At 37.9% G+C, this 16,095-nt stretch overlaps 1 long non-coding RNA gene across 1 annotated transcript in view; it reads right to left on the reverse strand.

The window, feature by feature from the left end:
• The window catches only part of LOC142361669 (uncharacterized), a 621,016-nt gene that overhangs the window by 191,354 nt on the left and 413,567 nt on the right, over window positions 1-16,095 (reverse strand). Inside the window, exon 3 of the long non-coding RNA XR_012764312.1 lies at window positions 1,164-1,251. This is a non-coding gene — a long non-coding RNA (uncharacterized LOC142361669). The remainder of the gene's footprint in view (window positions 1-1,163; window positions 1,252-16,095) is intronic.

Here is a 16,095-nt window from a genome sequence, read left to right on the forward strand (position 1 = left end):
TAGTGTCATAACTGGAGACATGCAACTATATGACAGATTAGAATCCCAACAAAGCAGTGGAAAAGAGAATGAGATCATTACACAATTACACATTTTACCTTAGCTTACGGGATGCTGTTCATAGTGTTTTCCTCAGTGGGGTTAATTTGTGAATACACATTGTCTTCTCTGTGTACTCACCTATGCCTTCTCACAGGACCTTTACGTGCCAATGATTTTTTCCTGTTCCCTATCTATTCTTTTTGTACTATGCATATAATTAAAATTACTCCATTTGTACTGCTGATAGAGGTGTGTTCCTGTGTTGTGGGTGAATTAGGTCATGTTTTGACCAGGCAAGAATGATTTTTTCTCTGTCACTTTGCTGAAGAAGTTAAAATCTCAGTGCAGTTAAATCATATGAAGTGTTCCTTTTAACTTTTGATACGGTATCTGTGAAGGGTCTTGAAACGCAGAACCAGATCACAGCATGAAAACTGTAGACTAAATGTATCCCTCTGGTGTTACATTTATGGGATTTTTTCCTCCCTCTGTAAAACTCTGTTAAGAAGTACTTATCTGCCTGTTCCAATTACTTCAGTACTTAAGTGGAGGATATAGGGGATACGTTTCTAGGAGGAATAGCGTAGAAGTTTATTAGTGACCTTAACAGCATTTTAGAGGTAGGAACATAATACTTCAGAATTTCAAAGCTGGGTCTTATTCATGCCTTTAAACCTGTAAGTGTCACTCCCATTGCTGGTTTTAGAACAGGAGAAGACAATTATTTTCAGAAAATTCTGTGTGACAGCAGGAGGGCATTCAGTACAAAATGCTTGAGAGACGTGGAATGAGACAAACTGCTATCCATTTCAGTGTGAAACACAAAAAAGAAATCAAACCAGGGTGGATTTGAGATAGCAACCGAACATTCTCTAAAAATTATTCTGTAAAAGTCATCAAACTATATAGTTTTTGCTTAATGAAAAAGTATTTTTTAAAAAGGTATAAGAGGCAGATTAATCTAGAAAAATATAAAAGGAAAATTCATTAAAACAAATGGATGTCTCAATGAACTTTGTATCCCGTAGCACAGAAGTTAGAATTGTTTTGTGGTTCCACCCTAGGTGCAGCTATGCATTTCAGCCAGAAATATCTGAAAAGAAAAGAAAAGAAGAGCTTACCTATGTCACCAATTTACGTAACTGCATCAAGTACGTCTTCGCTTCAGAGTCATCGATGGATTAATGTTGTCTGGAGGACTACAGTGTCCTGTAATGACAAGTTATAAATCATATGAAAAAGGAATTTATCATGTGCAGACAATAATAGCAAAGCATAGCCCAAACTGGGTTCCAGAACATTGTGTTCATCTACCATTTCTACACAGATGCCCACAAGGCATATATTACTTCTGTATCTTGTATCTGCACAACTAAGTGGAAAGAAAATTTACATTGTAGTGTGGGTAAAATATACTCAAAGGTCGAGTTTGACCTAAACATGAAGTTACTGCTATTAATATTTTAATTTTTTAAGAGGAGCTAAAGGAACAGGAATGATCTAATTAGCACATTATAGTATCACTAATTATCTAAAATATATTTTTACATGCCATTTACATTTCGAAGTCTTGATGTCTTATTGTCATTTTGATGCAAATTCAAAAATCTTCTGCCAGGGTAGTATATAAAGATAATTCCTCACTTTTAGTATCAAGAGATATAAAACATAGTTAGAAGAGGGCTGGAATGAAAAAAAATAGCAATCCAGTTTTACTACTAGAAAAAAAGATAGCATGAGCCTGGAGAGAAAAAAGAAAATGAGAATAGATCTCTGCAATGGTTAAACTGATACAGGGGACTCTAGTCCTCTTTTTTGTAATTTACATCTGAGACTTCAGCGCTGCTCTTTGACATTTGTGTGAAGTGGTCCAACAGTGAGTTGATTAACTATCCTGGGCTGAAATTCAGCAGTTCACCGGTCTGTCTCTTACACACATATATGGAGATTCAATTCTGGACTGAAGAAACCTTCCCATATAAAAGTTTTTTTTTTTTTAAATTGGCATATTTCAGTGGAAGAATTTGTTTTAGTGGAAATGGATTTTATTGAACAGGAAAACAGTTTGGCAGAAAATTTACAACCAGCATTAAAAATGAAGCTTTGACTTCTACTATTCCCAAACCACAGGGCATTGTAATTAAACTTCAAATCACTGTAATTAAGATTTGGCAGGAACTGTACATTCATGACAAATATAAGCAAAGTACTTCTTTTGGGATTTCCAGAACAAACTTGGGGATACTGACCCCCCTGTATTTTGTTGAATGATCAGCTGGTATTTTTGAATTTCCACTACTTACAGTGTCTGGTTGTCTGTCTAGGAGTCATTAATGTTGTCAGACCAACCCTGCAAGCCCAGAATTACAGGGTCCTAAAACATTTTAGGTTGGAGGGGACCTCTGGAGGTAATCTAGCCTAACCTCAGATCAGGTTCTGCTTTGACCTGAAATTTTTTCAAATACAGTTTTTTTCATGATGCACCACTCTACAAATTTAATGAACTGTTCCTTTGTGCACAAAATTGCATCACAGAGTGTACATGCCATTTTACTATTTTGTGGATACACTGCATCACAGGATATAGAGAGAAACGAGAACTGTTACTGAAGCACAGAACAGAATATTAGAAACCAAGGGGCAGAATTATTTTAACCCTCGAAAGTTGAATCAAAGTTATCTTGAGACTCCTGCAACATTCACCAAGTCCAATGAAAATTTCCCAGATAAGATCTCCTTTTCAAAAAGTTTTTCCTGTGTTTCCACAAAGTAATTTAGATCATTTATGGGTTTGTTTTCTTCCTGTCAATACCTGCCTCTTGATTTTGACTACATAGAGATCCTAGTGCTGCTATATGCCTGCGTACCTCCAGCACCTTCAATAGGTGGCTTTAATTAGAAAGTGTAAACCTAGGCCTTATGTCTTCATGAAGACTTTTATTTCTTCTTATATCATAGGTTAATAAAGCCGGATACCTTTCATATAAGTAATTTCTTTTTCTCTTCCAGGAATTTTTATCTTTGTACAGTTTTACAGGACTCCTAACTAAGGAGATAAATTTTGCAATGTGTTTTCATATGTTGTGTAACTGCCAGTTACTAAATGTGTGTATTTGTATCAAATAATAGATTAAGTCAGCTTTCTATCTGAAAAAAAAAATTTAATAAAAGTAAAGTATCAACTTCCAGAGGAAATGTTGGGACAATTTGCCTAGCAAGATGTAAAGTGAGTTGAGGCAACACCAAATGGGAATCTATATATTGTATTATTTTCCACTGAGTACATGCACAAAACAAAAATTAGAAAAAATGTTTCATACTATTCTAGAAATTATAGGACGTGTAGTTCTTCTCCAATTTTCTGATGTTTTGGAAAGAAGCTTATTTTCCTTCCTTGCAGTCACTGAAAGAACTCTAAACAAACTGCTATGCATCATATCGCTCACTTTAGTAATTTACAGGCATTTACAACTGCTAAGAACAGTACCACCCACAGAGAAGACTGCTACCGAATTATGCAAGAGCAAGCCACATATTTCAGACTGAATGAGGAAAGTAAGAACCATGTTGGATATTAAGAGAATTTATCACATTCAGAGGTTTGTAATTAATCTTGTCAGTGCATGAAACAGGCTAACCTGCGGGCAGGAACACAACCTTTTGGCACATTTCCCGTCTATGAGTGCACAGCCAGCCATGAACATACAGGATTGGAATCCATTAAAGTGACTGGACATACAATATATGTATATAATGGACATATACAATATATACATATTGAACATTTGATACATCCAGTATTGATACACACTAGTAGACAAAGGGATTGAGAGCAGTGCTGCCAAGAAAGACTTGGCCATACTGGAGGAGGAAAAGCTAGACACAAGCCAACAGTGTGCATTCATAGCCCTGAAGGCCAACCGTATCCTGGGCTGCACTGAAAGAAATATATTCAGCTGGTTGAGGGATGGGATCCTGCCCCTCTGCTCTAGTGGAACCCCCACTCCCCAGGAGCCCTGCTTCCAGCTCTGGAGACCCCAGCACAAGAAACACATGGACCTGTTGGAAACGGTCCAGAGGAGGGCCACAAAAATGATCTGAGGGCTGGAGCACTTCTGTTGTGAGGAAAGGCTGAGAGAGTTGAGGTTGTTCAGCCAGGAGAAGGGAAGGCTCTGGGGAGACCTCATTGCAGCCTTTCAATGCTTAAAGCGGGCTTATAAGAAAGATGGGGACAAACCTTTTTGTAGCGTCTGTAGCAATAGGACAAAGGGTAATATTTTTGAACTAAAAGAGGGGATATTCAGACTAGCTGTAAGGAAGAAATATTTTACCATGAGGGTGGTAAAACCCTGGCACAGGTTGCCCAGAGAAGTGGTAGGTGTCCCATCCCTGGAAACATTCCAGGTCAGATTGGATGGGGCTCTGAGCAACCTGATCTGGTTGAAGATGGTCCAACTCATTGCAGGGCGATTGGACTAGGTGGTCTTTAAAGGTCCCTTCCAACCCCAACTATTCTGTGATTCTATTCTATGACTCTGTAGTCTTCATCAAGTTCTTGAATAATATACTGCTTTCTTAGAAGTATTAAATATTCTTGTCATCAGTTCATAAATGTTGTACAGAAAACAGACAAACGCAATGCATTTTTAATAGCTAGCCTACAAGTAATGATACAGACCTTTCTAGAAGAGAATTCCATCTTGCTATCAGTGGAAGCAGAGAAATTTGCTCTGCAGTTGATCACAGCATGTCTGACTGATGGCTGGAAATGTCAATATTATGCCCATAAATACACTTTATAAATAACATTATCCTTGTTTTATGCAACCAGTGCAATCACCTAATTGAATACATTTACTTCTAGAACTTGTTCACACTCAAGATACGTGTAGTGAAATTGACTGAAAATAAATTACAATAGATTAGATTCTTTTATTGACCTTGACAAATGTACAAATGCACAAATTCCATACATTGTGATGATGATCCTTTTACAAAGATAAACTATAAAAAAGCATGCTGCAAAGGTCACTGCTGTTAGCACTGCTCTCTCCGTTGATTACAGGGAGCTTTCAGTGACAAGTCCAAAGGTAGGTATTTTTTAAGGAAATTGATTGTAGTGATTAAAGAGGCCTAAATTTCCTGTTGTGTTTCACAAAAGAAATATTCTGATTGCAAATGTAAGCATCTAGGTTAAGTAAGTTCCTTAAAGGGAACAAATAGGTACTCAATATGACCCTTCATACTTGCAATTTTTTATTGACTTAAGTGGTCTATGTCAGAGGGAAACTAAAATACAAGGTTAAGGAAGGCATCTTATTCGTGGTGACTGAAGGGACATGTGAGAAATGCTACTTGTGCTACTTATGCTTGGTATGCAGGGATCTTTTTGGTCTTAGAAAGCCCTTTCGGTAAGGACTATTACTGAAAAAAAAAAAAGAAATCGTGTATGCAAAACTGAAGTACTGTGACTGTGCATAGCACTCTGCAGTTTCATAGGAAAAAATGAATTGTGCCCCTCTTACATTAACAAATAGAGAATTGTACTGATTTTTCTATAAATGTACATTTATAATGATGCAGCTTGCGTGTATCAGTAAGGTTGACTTTTTTGTTTGTTTTTTTTTTTTGCTAGACATGAATAAAATATAGAAAAAGAAATAAAGGAATGATTCTGGAGGTAATTAATCTGGAAGTCAAGCTCATAGAAGTCTCCAGAAGTCCTAACTATTTGCATCAGAAGTTCTACTTTTACTAGAAATCACAACTAATTTGGAAAAAAATAGCCAGAAATATGTTGAAAAGCATATTTGGAAATGAACATTCTGCTTCCCACATTCTTTAAAACTTTGCATTCTAGTATAAAACATACCACAATAATATGTGGAAATATTGTCAGATTCTAGTGTTTTGATTAAGTCTTTTGTTTTCCTTCAAAAATCAAACATAATTTACAAAGCATGAAATCATTACCAAAGCTCTAACTCTCACATTACATCAGAATATCACATGGTAAACTTCTGGACATGGCTGGAAAGTGGACTTCTTTGTGTTGCATCATTTTTCAGTGTCTGAGCACCTAAGGAACTGATCATCTTAAGACATTCAGCTTCCTACCTGATAATACACATGGTATATTGGAGTTTTTACCCATACACAGATCCAGTGAACTGGTATAAGCACAAATTCAGACATTCAAGAACTGTGGAAAGTAGCAAAATTTATCATTTTTTAAATTAGTCACCAACATGGTAGAATCATGCTTTCCCAGTCCACTAAAATTTCATGCAAAGTTAACATTTGTAACTGACCCTGCTGATAACAGTAGCCTTTGAGCACCTAATAAGTCACCTGAGACAAAATCAATCTTATAACAAAAGTCTCCTGTGAGCACCATCCTTCAAGGATTGCCAACCTCATAGAAGACGTTTCTTTTTAAATTTCTCCTTTACTTTCAAAAAACTAAGTATGAACAAGATCAGAAACGTATGTTCTCAGGTGCCAATTTCCCCAGCTCTAATAGAGATAATAGAGTGAAAAGTGAAAAAGATAAGGTAATTGCCACTACCTTTTCTTAGCTTTTAGAGCAGGTTATGAAAGTACAATTTACTGCCTGTTACAATTATTAGAGTGATTCTCAGTTATGAGAAGAAGACTATGCTTCTTGCATGTACAAATATTTAGATTAATTTCATAATTTTTGGAAGCAATGATACACTTAATGAGCAATTACATATTTCTTCTTTAAGATTTGAACTGAACCTTGAGTTGATTCTCTTGCTTGCTCCCCATGATTTCAGTGGGACTGTAATTTTACTTCCCCTGACACTTTGGTGTGGGCAACCCCCCTTGCTCAGCAAAAGGAAAGGAAAGCCTAGAACATGAGTAAGAAAAATATCAGTTTTTTAAATCAGACACTTTAAGATCTAACAGCGTGGGTTCAGCGCATTCTGGACTGGAAAAGCAGCAAGGAAAGAGGGAGATGGGACAGTTAAGGAACAACCTGGATCCGGTGTTCGAGGAAGCGCGGAGGAAGTAATAAAGATTTTGTTCGGCAAACCCATCAGTTTGCCAGTCACTCCTGCACATCGTTAGCAGTGCTGTCAAGTTCAAAAAGGAAAACTGACATATAGAAAGCCATTCAAGTATTAAAACGATGTCAGAGACCCCACATTAGTTTGAGCCGTAAGTTGACCAAATGTCGTATCAAAAACTCTCCAAGCCTTGAAAACACTTTTTTATTTTGTGGGAAAGGAAAGATGTTAATGACCCAATTTCTTGCTTCCACAAACATGTTTAATAGCTTTTGAGGTTCTGAACACAGAAAAATATACTTAATGACCTAAGACAGCTATTTAAATAACAGTTTTAAACTTTAGCCTGCTCTGTAATGTTTCTTAGTAATGTAATTGAAGCCTTTGTACCTCATTAATTATTAAATGAATGTATTTTCCTTACAGCTTGGAGTCTTACTGACCTAGTCTATACGGAACCTGGAAGCTGCAACTACTTTGCACATAGTAATAAAAATAAGTTACGAAGTGCAGAGCTGACGAGTTGTTTTAAAGTACAACCATTTCCAAGTGAGATCACTTGGTCACCTCTGGTGATCAAGGATCTCCAATAACATGGATGGAGTGAGTCTTGATTTAAGGAACTGCAGTTCTCTAATCAGTGCATGAAGCAGACCCTTAACACAAGCAAGAGAAAAAGCTAAATATGTGATCAGCGTAATAATCCAAAGCTAAATATATGAAAAAACTTAATTTCTGAGGCTGACAATGGTCCTTTGCATTACATTCACTACAGTGCAGGCCTATTGCAGAGAAATGGACTTCAAAGTCATCATATGTGGACAAATATTCAAACAGAGTAATTGTAAAATGGATATAGGCACAGTTTAGTAGAGCAGTGCTATGTTTTTACAGAGTGAACCCGTTTCTGTGTTCAGTGTTATAATTTTGAGCACTTTCATTCAAGTTGGGTAAGCAGCTGAAAAAATTGTACATCCAGCTCCTTAGATCCCGATTCTTTTCATTTACGTGATGTGTTTTTTTCTAGTAAACAGATAGCTGGGGAAACAAGAAAATCTCCACAGGTAGCATTCTTCACAACTTAGGCACTTACTCATGTGTATGACTTGCTGTTTTAGGCATAGCTTTGCTAGGAAAAGAGAATAAAAGAGAAGCTGGAGCTAAGAGGATGTGTCTTATTCATCAGCTTCCAAAGTCCTGGTGCAACTATGCTGATTTAGAGATACACCAAATCTGGAACCAGGCACCTTCATAATAATTGTATATTCAACAGAGTGTTATATATTGAACCTATCCTTTTTCCTTTCTTTTTATTTTTCAGAATTATTTCTTTAGTAAAAATGAAGGAAAGACATAGGAAAACAAAAAGGAAATTACGTGTTATGCCATGAAGTCCTTTGCTGGAAACTGATCTTCCTGTCCCTAGCTGCTCATTTAGCAAAACGGGCTGTATTGTGACAAAAAAATTCCCCCTAGGAATCAAAAAGGCAGAAAAAAATCTGAAATACCTAAACAGTGCTTACCTATTATATTTCCTTCTCATAAGAGGCAGGAATTCCCAGGCCACTGTATACAGCTTTACCTAATGGACATGAACTAACTTTTATATATATTATCCTAAGCAGCCTTTGAGATGACAGCTCCATTCTTTCAGGCACTAAACAACACAGAACTGGAGATAATTCATGACCCAGAAACCATATAGTCCAAATAGAAGGAGAAATAAGAGATTATTTTTTTTCTTCAATAAATTAATGCAAATGAAGTCTTTTAAAGCCTACGTAACTGTTAGAAATACATGTTCCCGACACCTGGATCAGTACTGCATAAGCTATCCGCCAGTGCTGTGAGTATGAGCAGTATATCATCCTGTGATTTCAGTACCTTGAAGACTGAGGAACAGGACACTGCCTGCTGGGAACTGACAATTTGTCCTTTTACTCAAGTGTTTGAATTCCTCATCACTATGTTAGGCAAAGCACCTCCTTGGTAGTAATTGATGTGATGATACAGCCAAGGGTCACACTTCTGCTGTAGCTGGTGTTGAACCTTTTGATGTCTGAAGACTATTTGGAATGCTTCCCAGTCTATACATCTGCCCATCTAATTTAGAGTTAGGCAAATAAGGTTTCACTGGGGTGCTACAAGGATGATTAAGAACCTTAGTACCAATACTACACCACTTCCACTCTGTCAAACCCCCATGGGCTGTACTTTAAAGAAAATTGGGCAGATGGCTGCATGGTCAACAAATATGTGACAAAACACTTCTTCTAGATATTTGCAGTTTAACATGTGCTAGTGTTTATCCGTTTGTAGAACAAGCCACCTGCCAGTTGTTTGAGTGATATGACTGGCTAAGCATTGCTAAGCACTCTGTAATAACAACAACAATAATATTGCCAAAAAAAAAGAAAAAGTTGTACACAAGGTATGGACAGTGATGGCTTTTGCAGACAAAAAGCACAAATTAAGTCTCAGACAAAAACAATCTTCTGTTGCCAAAATATTTATTCATGGCATGCATTATCTGCATGATTCAGAAACAAGTACACCACTACTATATTACAAAATTTGCTGACAAGATGTAGAAAAGGCTATAACACTATAGCATCTATGCACTTTCTTTGTTACTATGCTGAGGTAGAAGTACATGAATACATTTTCAAAACTAGTTATATAGCTGATTGTCAGCAATTCATTCTCCAGCATCTCTGCTGCGTATCCTTGATTCAATTAACCCCAGAGCCATGAACATTTGGAAGCAAATATGAAAACAAAATCTTTGCAGCATGCAATGGATACAGATATCTTTTAGTAATATGTGTGTCTAGGGTAGCAATGATACCTCACTAGAAAGATCAACTGGCCTTAAATCATAAATGGACTTGTGACATTAGGTAATTCTCCTTGTTCTATTACAGATTAGGTGCCTGTACAGGACTTTAAAAATTCTCCCATCTCCAGTTGTGGAGGGAATTCAGCAAATTCTGAGTGTCTGTTTGAGTGCATTTTGAAACCTTAAACATGTGAACCATATCTATTTGTATTAATAAAATTCTGTATCTACATTCATAAAAGCATTTTTATCTCCAGCCATTTTTCCCCAATCTTTCAATATTACCAGTGACATTGCTGGATCCTAGTTGTTATGCAATACCTAAATGATGTGTAATCAAGGAATTGGAATAGGTGGTATATAGCGGCATTAACAGCTTCCTTTACAAGAGTAAGCAAGTTATACTAGCCTGAGTAGGTAAAACACTGATGACTTCTTCTGAGATCGTAGCTAGTTTCAATGTCCCTCTTGGGATGTTAAGTCTCACAGCATGATGTAAGATCCCTTGTGCTACAGTACACAAAAATAAAATATTTTTTTGCATTGGCAATTTTGACACTCACAGCACCTGCAAATTTTAATGGACTGGTGTTTAGTGACAAACTCGGGACACTCCTGTCTATTTCTTCTCAGATTAAATTGAAGATAAAATGAACACAGTCCATCTCCATCTACTCTTTCCTTAAACTAAGGAAGATCACAGAAAGAAAAACACCTGAGATACATCTCTAAAAGCTGAGTTTCTCCATAGTCATCTGAAAAACAGATGTTGGGTTTTCTCCGGCGACATCAAATCAAACACAGTACACACAAGTTCATTTGGATCTACATTCCCACGTTTGTTGTTTGATACAGATGCCTTATGCCAAGAATGCAAACTGTTCAGCTGCCAAAAGCAGGCACCCACAACACGTTCAAACGAAATCTTGAGAAGCACAGGATAAACAAAAAGTTATGTCCAGGCATACAGAAGCCTCATTATTATTTTAGACACTGCCCACTCTTGCAGAGAGTCTTCTTAGCTCTAAATCTCTACCAACAGTTTCCTTTCTAAACCCTTTTATATATTATTCATTACTAAACTCAAAGTCCCCAGTCAGGATGTCACTATGTTTTAAAACCATGCTGATGATTTTCCTCAACTCTCTGAATTCAGAGGTATAGGGGGAAAAGACTTGATGGGGTTGCCAAGTTTATTGCAGTGTAGAGGGTTGTGAAACACGGAAAGAATACAGCAGTTTTATGTCTTTTCCTCCCAGTTTTGGGCCTTTCCTGCCAAACTGTGAGAGCAGGCTTATGTAGCTGTTAGAGCTCTGCAGTCAGAGGGAAGGCTCTCTGCATTTTCGTTCTGCACATTCCTGTCAGCAGATGCTCGGCTTGGTACCCTTTATGCTATGCAGATCAAATCACAACAAACAGATCTTGAATAGAATTACCAGGTCTGCAACTCCACTAGAGAGGTCTTTGGTTACTAGCAATTTCCATATTTGTTAGTTCTACCCAGTCTCCGGCAAATAGAGAGAGGATCACCCAATACCGATCTGTCACTTGCCAAACCCTGACCTGGATCAGAATTACTTCTCTGAAATGGGGGTCTTAAAATGAAATTACAACAATATTAGTTAGCTAAAGTACTATCATATTTGCATTAGAAACAGAGCAATAATCTGAAAAATTATCATAAATACTAGAGTCTGGTACAGCACAAGGGCACAGTGGTCAAAGGCCAAAAACGTTTACACTTTTAATTTTTCCTTTCAAGAGGTTAGGATAAACCTTCCATTTTTGCAAGGTCTCACCCAGCTCAAAGAAAATAATATTCAAGTGAGATTCTTCAGTATAACTACCTCACATGTAATGAACATGAAAGCACCTCAATGAATGCCTGAATTTTACTTTATTATCATTCTCTGGTGGAAAAAAGAAAGGAATTTCATTTACATTTGGGATGAGTGTCCTTTGCTTGGGCTGGTGCTGGACTTTATTTCTAGGGTGGCTCTTATGTGCAATCTAAAATCAAGACTTTACACATATGCAATGTTTACCTCACTGTCTGCAAGACATGAACAAAACAGGACTCTGATCTAAAGTTTGTTAAACTCTAGGAATGTGTGGGGTCTGAGAGCAGGGAATATAATGAACTGATAATCTGCATAATGAGAAAAGTGTTGGGAGTGAAAGGTCAGGAAGAGGACTGTGTTCACAGAACACAAAATGTACACCTGTACAGGGTCTGCAGTAGGTTAGACTTGCCTTGCTCTATCTGAGCCCAAACAGAGCATTTACTGTAAGGAAAATTTCACCTGTCTCCTCTGTGGAAGTTTCCAAAATAAGCTGTTCCACAAATGAGGTTTAGGGATGTAGGGAAGAAACAATTATTGCACCTTGTAAACTTCTTTCTAGAAAAATTACAGTTATATTATCTGTGATGAAATATAGATTTGGGGAAAAAGAAAGAAGCAAACAAACAAAAAGATCACTCCAACCTTCTTTCTGCCTAATATTTAAGGGTAGAGAAAAAAAAAATTAAAATCCCTTGCTAATGTTTATGACAAATGAAGTAAAAGGAAGACTCAGAAAGCTTTCTGAGACTTTCAGTGTCTATTTTATTTCTTGCTATAAAGAAGGTGGGAAAACACAATAATGGACGTAACTCAATACGTTTTTACAAACAGATATTCTGTTCTCAGTGTGGTGTAGCTGTAACTGAAATTTCAAAGGCAAAAAAGGAAGCACAGTGCCAAAGAAGAGGTTTTTAATCAGAAGGAAGTTCAGCAGAAGGAGCAGTAGTATGGCTTCTTCACTGGTACAGCAGGACCCTCTGAACAATGAACCGGTGGCAATAATGTAGTAACTAATAGGAAAGCGCATATAAAGAGCAGGAGCTTAGCTTAGTTTGGGAAAACAGGGAGATTACCATAAGTGTGGCTGCAGCTTTTGCATTAGGTGTTTTAAAGCAGACAATGTTGCCGTGATGGGAAGCATGGAGTGACATAAGCAAATCAGGAAGCAAGAGGTGCAGAATTAGTTCATATGTCTAAAGACACTCTGGGGGCCAACGCCAAGAATAGCAACAAATCCGACTTTTATTATCAAAAAGCCAAGTACAGATAAAAGTAATTAGAAAAAGGCTGTCTGGTGAAGTAATTATGGATGCATGTATGCAGGTGGGCCCATTTGGGGCCTTGGTGGATAAATCTATACACCTAAACAAAAAAAAAAAAGGCAGAGTCTCTGTAACTGTCCAACATCATCCATACCTTCAAAGTGTTAACATAGTTACTGCAGTTTTAGCCCAAGATGAGTGACAGTTCTCCAAACAGTATCTGGGAACGGTGTGAGGTTGGCCCACGCCAGGGATGTTCAGAGATTTCCAACAGAGCCAACAGAGGTGCCCCACCCCCCAAGCACATATGCCCCAGGACACACAGACCCCTAAAGACACATCCACACACACACACACACAAATGCACTTTGATGGGTGTCACACACCCGGACAATGCTCATACTCCTGTTACCTAATGCAGTGCAATTTGTTAGAAAAGGATATGTTTTCTGCATATACCAACAAACAGAATCAGATTTCAAGTCATAAACATCAGCTGCGGGAGGGAGGGGGAAGCAGATACTATATTTATGAGTGTCTGAATTAATTTCAGACTCAGAGAGATGCTATTAAGGTTCTTTAAGAAAGTAAAGTATTTAAGGTAGTGAAAACATATCACAAATGTTCCTAGTTTCATTTGTTTACTGCTTTCACAAACGACTCCAAAGGACTCATTAATGGAAACTGATTGGAACAGGTTCTTTGTCCATGTCCAGTTTCTTTTATAATTGCTGAAGTCACTGAATTGGCATGAAACAGCTCCTCTTTAATTTGTCTGATTAAAAAGGGCACTTTCTCTTGCTGTACTCATTGGAGTGGAAATGAATTGTTCCCTGTCATGCACCAGGCTGTCCCCTTCATTTGATAAACCAAAGGATTAGGCAAATTTAGTCAAGGAGTCTTGAGGACTCTTCCCTCCCTCTATTCCCTTCATACCATGAGGTGAAACACTTTACTGATTATGAGACCTCCTTTTAATTTTTTGATTACATTAATTAATTTGGCTGTCAGGAGTGGACTGAATTTATTCCAGTCAGTTCTTCAGTAAATTATTTTCACAGAAGTATGTTCCTTATTTGAAAGGAGGATGCAGATTCCTTTGTCTTAAAAACAGAATGCAAGAATGAGTTTCGTTCATGGATAGCCCTTCTTTCATGATGAAAATTAAAAGTGTGGGGCTGGAGAGACCTCATTTGCTACTGTCTGACGAATGATCTAAATGTCAACAACTGTGTGAAGTGGGAGGAGGCTGCCAGGTTTATTTGGCAGTGTACTGTACCAAAGGTATTGGCTGCAAAACTGGGAGGGAGCACGGAAAGGTCAACCCTGAGAAAGCTGTGATGTTATCATCAGGGCAATTCAGAAAATCTACAACACCGTGAAAAAGCAAACTCGGGCTTCAGGTGTGCTATTTATGCACAAGGCCATGCGTTGCAAAGCACTTAGGGGAAGAAAAAATCTTTCACACAGAGCTCTGAGCAAGGTGCACCAGAGACACTGTAATAAACCTGTTTCTAGTACCTATGCACTTCTGGGATACTCTTGGGACTCTGAAGTCCTCCGCAGCCAACTTGTCTCTGTGCCCTCACCACTCTGCCCTCTACCATCCTCCCACTCCACAAACCTCAAGACTGAGGCTGCACAGCAGCTTTAGGGTAACTCAAAACCTACAGAAATGTCAAAATCACTACCATTAACATGAGTGGGTAAATGTATGGTGCTACACCACAGCAATCACTGCCTGTGCACATCACCTCTGAAATATGGAACAGGTGATTAGGCAGTCCTGAGAGAAAAAGAAAATGAAGAAAAAAAGGAAAAAGTTCATTTTTCCCCCTCCCGAAGACCAAAGGGAAAGGGGTGGGTGGGACACCAAAACTGTAACAGTTTCAACCAACTTCAGGTGTCACAAAAGGAAAGAACTTTTTTTGTTTTGCTTACTTGTTTATTTGCTTTTCTCCATTAAAAATCCACAAGAGCTCTCTCTGCTGATAAATAAGTGTTTTTTTCTAGGAAACAGATGCAAACTACATCTTCTGGAATGGGAAAGTTCCCCCTCATTTTTAACTTTTCCTAAAAAAAAGCAAGTCATGAATTCCATGTCTAAAAATCACAGGAATTGCAGGTCCGAGAAGTGTGGGGACTTGCAGAAGCAGCTAGAAACCCACACATAAAAAGCATCATGTAATTTTAACAGGTGAGTAGCCTGCTGCAGAGATATGGGACCTGCCAATTAACATGTCAAGTACGAATTAGAAAGGAGTTAATGTTATTTTTGGCAGAATGCCTTAGCCTCAGCATGATGTGATAAATCACTTGCTCCCCTTAAAATAAAAGGCCTTATCTTGACTTTAAAGACTCAATTTACTCCAGTGTGTCAAATGTACTTAGAATATCACCTCTCCTCTTTCAAGCAGCTTATCAGTATCCCAGACACTGACTCCTGGAGCCAAGAAGTCTGCAATATTCAAGCTGACTTTTTTCTCAACAGGAATAAAATTCAGGCTTTCTAGGAACTGCGGGTGCTTTTCTTTCCGTGGAGATAGAGTGACCACTAGATCACCAAGCTGAGCTCCTATGATCCCAGTCTAATCAGCTGTCACACTTTCCAGCAAGAAGGGGCTGGAAGCAGAGAGACATATGTAGTGAAGCAACCCCATTCTTCTCCAAACTCATGACATTTTTCATGACTTTGCAGGAAATTTGGTCAAAAAATGCTCTCGTGCTTTGTGTTTCATTCTGCATTATTTTTATATGCAGTTTATGCAGAATAACTTAATTGCATAAACAAATGCTGACAAGCACGGACTGTTCCTTCAGACACGTTTGACTACTGCTATCCAACCTTCATTCCCTTGGGAAGCCATCTCAAGTGTGACCATGTTCCTCCTTGCAAAATTTTTTCTGATATTTTACTCAAATTCATCTTCCGTGACTTTAGCCAATCGGAGTTTATTTGTAGGGTTAGATTAAAAAGCGAGGACCCCACAAATGGCTTCTCCCCTTGCCCAGTAAGTGTGAAGAGAAGCTAGACCGTAACCACTTTTCACAGAATCACAGAATCACAGAATGGC

This window comes from Opisthocomus hoazin, chromosome 1 (genome assembly GCF_030867145.1).
Source record: "Opisthocomus hoazin isolate bOpiHoa1 chromosome 1, bOpiHoa1.hap1, whole genome shotgun sequence".
Lineage (NCBI taxonomy): Eukaryota > Metazoa > Chordata > Aves > Opisthocomiformes > Opisthocomidae > Opisthocomus > Opisthocomus hoazin.